A 5,986-nucleotide genomic window follows, 5' to 3' on the forward strand; every position below is an offset into this window, starting at 1 on the left:
AGGCTGTAACGGAGCAAAATGTCGAAAAAAGAGAAGGGGTCTGAGTACTGCTGGAATTATTTTGTAGTGGACAAACATGCACAGGTGGCCTACTTTTTGAGGTGATTTGTTTGACAGTCGGATGAGAATATCATGACGGTTGTGTTCATGACACATTAAAAGGTAATACATTTTTACTGTTGTCAGAGACATGAAAAATATAGCAGTTTACAAAGTCACGGTCACGTGATCATCTGTCTCCTGGAGTTGGTGTGAGTATTCCATCATCTTCACTCTCCACCAAACCCTTTGTAGTACCAATTTTACTAGCTGGCTGTCCCTCGTGTTGTTTCTACAGCCCTGTGGACTCCGGTACCACAGGGAATTTTATGGACCAGGACCTTGCCTCCTCCCTGAACATAACATCATACCCTCTCTCCTCTCCGTTTTTGGTTTGGGTGCTTGATAACCGACCACTGGGATCTAGGACAATCACACACATCACAGCACCACTCACCATCACCGTGCACCAAGAAAACCTTTCCCTCCTCATCATCCAGGCACCTGTACACAAAGTAATCCTTGGCCTCCAGTGGCTCCAACGCCACGACCCCACCATCTCCTGGTCGAGGATGGAGATCACTGCCTGGGCACCCGGATGTCGGAACACCTGCTTTCCCTTACCCTGTAGTTCCACGTCGGTTGAGAGTCCTGTGGTTGCCTTCCAGGTCAACATCCCGGAGGTTTACCAGGATCTACGGGAGGTTTTCTCAAAGACCCGCGCCACCTGTCTCCCTTCTCATCGCCCCTGGAACTGTGTCATCGACCTGCGAACAGACTCTGCGCCTCCTCGCAGCCGCGTCGACCCTGCTGTCGGTGATTGAAACCAAGGCTATGGAGGAGTACATCCAGGATGCTCTCCGACTGGATTTCTTCTTCGTGGCCAAGAAGGAGTGGGGATCTACATCCGTGTATTGACTACAGAGGTCTCAATGCCATCACCACCAAGTACAGCTACCACCTCCCGTTGGTGCTGGCCGCCATCGAACAGCTCCGCTGGGTTTTCACAAAGCTGGACCTGCGGATTTGATCCGCATCCGGGAGGAGGATGAATGGAAGGCGGCCTATGGCACAATGTCTGGGCACTACGAGTACTTGGAGATGTTTTATGGATTAAAACCGGGGGCCGTCCTGTCACAACGTCAAGGTAATCCACAGAAATTGTGGACAGTGACTGGGAGCTCCTGGTGGTGAAGTTGGCATTAGAGATGCACAGAGATACCGTGACAAGATCCTGAGGCCCATTGTCGAGCCATTCACTGGCCACCATCCCCTCTTGTTTTAGCATGATAATGCACGGCCCCATGTTGCAAGGATCTGTACAGAATTCCTGGAAGATGAAAACGTCCCAGTTCTTTCATGGCCTGCTTTATTCACCAGACATGTCACCCATTGAGCATGTTTGGGATGCTCTGGGTTGACGTGTATCTCCAGCAGCTTCGCACAGCCATTGAAGAGGAGTGGGATAACATTCCACAGGCCACAATCAACAAACAGCCTGATCAACTATATATGAAGGAGATGTGTCGCACTGCATGTGGAAAATGGTGGGAACATCAGATACTGACTGGTTTTCTGATCCATGCGCCTATCTTTTTTTATGGTATCTGTGACCAACAGATGCATATCTGTATTCCCAGTCATGTAAAATCCATAGATTAGGTCCTATGAATCTATTTCAATTGACTGATTTCCCTATATGAACTGTAACTCAGTAAAATCTTTGAAATTGTTGCATGTTGGGTTTATATTTATGTTCAGTATAAGTCAACTACATTCTCTAACTAGCATTTGTAGCTAGCCAGCTAGCTACCGCTAACATTACTTTGCCGGTAGACTTGCTTCTTGCTATTTAGCCAATGTTAGTTAGGCTTTGTGTGTCTCTGTAAAAAATATAAAGATAACAACATAGCCATAGCCAACATAGCCTATAAACTAGCTAGCTAACGCTACTGTAACGTTACTGTTCTGGTGGGTTTGCTATTTGCTATTGTGGGTCTCTGTGAAAAAGATAGCTAGCTAACCATTTATACACAGCCTATTTACCTGGCTACTAGCTAGTCATGTGATGATGTGTTTGCTTGATAGCTACTTGAATTGAGCGTGTGTGATCTGTGTAAGGACTGCGGAGGTACAGCACTGCAGTGTGTTTGAAGACCTTTGTGTCCGAGGGGAGCATAGAGCTGGGAGAGTTCATGGTGACTGTGGAGAGGGCAGGTTGTGGGGATCATACTGCTGCACGCACACAGCCATGGAGCAATCAACAACACTCCCTGTGGTACAGCCATCACTGGTAGTTAGCCTACCTGTCTATGAATCTGGAGACAGCGGAGGTGTTTGGAGTGGAGAGGACGGTGGACTCAGTGGAGGACTGTGGTGGTTATTTCTGTATTATCAAATGAGGAGAGACAAACTTATCACATAAGTCAGAGTTATACTTAATCAAACATCTTTATTCACTTATTAATAAGGGAGCAAGGTCATTACATGCACTCTAAGTGAATAGAGTGAGATCTCTGCAATAATGTGGCTGATCAACACTCTTGACTATTGGGTTGAGGGCCCTGACACAAAGAATATAAAGATCTTTTATAGCAAAGATACACCCCTGTAGTCTACATGACAAACAACAGATGTGTGACTTGAAAGTGAGACTTGATATGAGAAAGGAGTATCCCCCAGCCAGATAGCATTTGCTATGAAGACTTTTCGTATGTCCATGAATATGTTATTAACATATCATATGTGTCATAAAAATTTAGAGTTTCCTCACTACACTCAAATACCTGCGTTTCTGCTTCTCACCTGCAGAAACGGGCCAGCTACTGTACAATGCCTGGTTGTAAGCAAACCACAACATCCAGTATTCAGGATATGGAGGACCCCCCCCACCCCACCCGTGGAGGTGTGAGAAATATCTAAATGTCTGTGTTCATAGCCAGCACTTTCAGCCAGAGGATTTCGGGATGGAACTGAAATGTTCAACTGATGGGGTTGGCATGTCGTCGAACATTGGAAAGGGATGCCATTCTATTGATTTTCCCTTCACTTCAAAGAGGGAGCTATCCAATCAGCCAACATCTGTGCAGCAGAAAAGAAGTCAAGCTGAGGTAATGTAGCTAACTTTACCTAGCTAACTAACTAGCTAGCTAGCAAACTGCATTTGTGTATCTCAACCAAACTCTAGCTAGCTAGCTTTCATAATACACTGGCTAGACATTCCAAAGCATATCAATGTAATTAGGCAGCTGCTATCTGGCGATGTGATTTGTAACTTTGCAAGCTAACGTTAGCTTCGTTAGGTTACATTAGCTAACCGTTAGCTAGCTAGCTAACTAACTATCGCAGAGGCTAACGTGACAGTGTTCTATTTAGATTCCAATCCCATCAACATCTGCAGATGTCTCAACATCAAGCGCAGCACCAGGACCTAGTGTAAGTCACCTTCTAAAATCATACTAAAATCTACTAAATCTTTCCATGACTCCATGATGAGCAAGTAAATATACTGGAGCCAGGCATAAACATGGTCTATGCGATCTTGTTGTCATAGCTGGTGTGTTTGCACATAGGCTACAACTTCTATTGTAGTTTTCTCTGTTTTCTGGAGGCTTAGTTGGTTGTTCATGCATGGTTTGAAGTCTAATTTGGAGAAAAGGAGGAATTAGTAAGGAGGGGATGGGGTGGGTGACTGACTGGGGTGGGTATTGTGTGTGAAGGTTAGTATGGATTATCTATTGACATGAGGGGGTGGGTGGATATAGTACATTGTTTGAGTGTATATTGATGGGGGCAAAGTAGTACAATTTTGGCTAATCACTGGACTACTGGGTGTCCTACAGACTAATCCTGATGACGATGACCTTGACAGCAGCGTTAGTAGTACAGAGCCTGAGAGCCATTGGATAAAAGCTTTCAGCTTTCAGCTCAAGCTCAACATCATATGACTTTGAAACAAGCCAGGAGAGCCGAAGGCATTTATGAAAGCACAATACTCTCTTGAGAAAACAAAATCACCAATACACTCCTCAAACTTTTCAGACCCTTGCAGTCAGTTCTTTGGCATGGGGGAGAGGGTCTGTTAGTGTACTCTTCTAGCCTATTTACTCTATTGTTGGAAGTGCTTGTCTACTTGACAGCACAACTGCAGGTGCGCATACACAACAATAAACGACTAGACTGTCTACAAGTCAAGCCCCCCTCAAACTTTTCACATCTTTGCTAACATCTCAATGCCCTATTATAGACTGAGTGTAACAAAACACATACCAGTCTACTGTACCCTTTTTTGTTTACAGATGAACATGGTTTATTGTATGGTTACACATCATTATGATCAGTCTTCATGTTTTACACGTCGTCATGTCTTTCCAGAAGACTAGCAGTAGAAACAAGTCTCCTGCAAGAGGTCGAAGCAGTGGGTGGTGAAGAAAGTGTACGAGAGGCTTGTCCACCTGGCTGGGGAGGGCAGAACGGACCAGACGGTTGTCTATAAGGAGCCGAGTCACAACGCCCAAACCCAACATCCCTGCCAACATTGCCACTGCGCCAAAGCTTGCTTAACCAGCTGTCATTACCTAACCCAAGAAGAGGTTCACCAGCTGAAACAGCATTCTGGAACCTGCCTGGAACCTTCAACCAACACAACATCCATATTCAGTTAGACTGATGTTGTAGTATAGTTAGTGGCGGCCCATCATTCAGGGCAGAGCCCCACCTGTTTTGAGCTCCACATTTTTAGCAAAGAATTGCCTGTTTTACATGTTATTTTGGCATTAATATGTGTCACATATCAGTTTGCAAACAACATTAAAAAAATACATATCTGAGTTAATAAAGCTGCAGACAAACATGGTCTCTTTTTTGTTTTCTTGAGTAAGGCAGCTCCAAAATGTAGGCGTTTCTGCCTAGCACAGTGCTTTCTGTGGTGGTGGGGCAAGCCAGCAGAAAATACGGAGCGTTGCGCAGTGATTGGCTCAGTGTTCTGTCACTCATGGAGACACTACGTCACCGCCAAGTCTAAGAGGAGACCTCGAAAATTCTAGCCCCTTGGGTGCTGCCATAGAATTACATTAGAAGTGCCCATCCAAGAAGGCTCAAGGTCATTGGCCACAGATAAACTGATGTCAAATCACGTTATATGTACAGTAGCTATGATTGGACTGATTATGTCAACATCATACTTTCAAAATCTTAGCTAGCAGTCATCATCATGAATCAAATCGAGAATCTATTGGCAAATCCTTTTTAATCTGTGACATATGAAGAGAAATAATGAAGAAAAAGTATAGATAAAATGTATCGGTGCTCATCGGCCATTGGACATTAACATTACACAACAGTTGGAAATCGCAAATTCAACAATGAGTGGTTTGGAAGGAATCAGTGACAGTGGCTGTGTGGTCCCAAATCTGTGATTAAGGGACTCTTTTCCAAGTTTAAAATGATAAACATTCAACATTGGCCGTGTTGTCAATGAAGCATGATTTGTGCGGCGCTCAAAACACATGTTAACTCGGAACTGCGAAAACCTGACTTCAGTGAGTTCAAGACAACTGGGAAGTCGGGAATAAACGAGTTCTGACTGGGAAAATAAGTTTTCAACGGTCAGCCAACTCGGAATTGTAAATCCGGCCTCTTTCTAGAGCTACGACCTGAAGATCATTGACGTCATCATGATTCAACCTTGTTTTTTTCTTCAGATTTCCCAATTGTTTTGAAAGCACCATAAATCCAGAGAATACCAGACTTTAATGACAAAATTTGCCCACGAAGGACCTCCGCGCCACCTTCCTGTCTAAGTGAGCACAGGACAACAAGGTGAGTCCAAAACTGTATTGTGTGCTGTTGCATAAATTATGTAATATGCCAGAGAAATATGTATACTGTAGCTAAGAAAATAATACTAAGTGTATGTTGTGTAGTAAGATGTTAGTAGCCCAAGTGC

The 5,986-nt window shown here is 44.3% G+C and overlaps 1 long non-coding RNA gene across 1 annotated transcript; it reads left to right on the forward strand.

Annotated features, from left to right (window-relative positions):
- The first annotated feature begins 2,916 nt into the window (after positions 1 to 2,916).
- On the forward strand, positions 2,917 to 4,894 carry LOC139584041 (uncharacterized). Its single transcript, XR_011676671.1, has 3 exons — positions 2,917 to 3,149; positions 3,415 to 3,474; positions 4,414 to 4,894. It is a non-coding gene; the product is annotated as an uncharacterized lncRNA (long non-coding RNA).
- The last annotated feature ends 1,092 nt before the right edge of the window (positions 4,895 to 5,986 follow it).

The sequence above is a fragment of the Salvelinus alpinus genome, chromosome 9 (genome assembly GCF_045679555.1).
Source record: "Salvelinus alpinus chromosome 9, SLU_Salpinus.1, whole genome shotgun sequence".
NCBI lineage: Eukaryota > Metazoa > Chordata > Actinopteri > Salmoniformes > Salmonidae > Salvelinus > Salvelinus alpinus.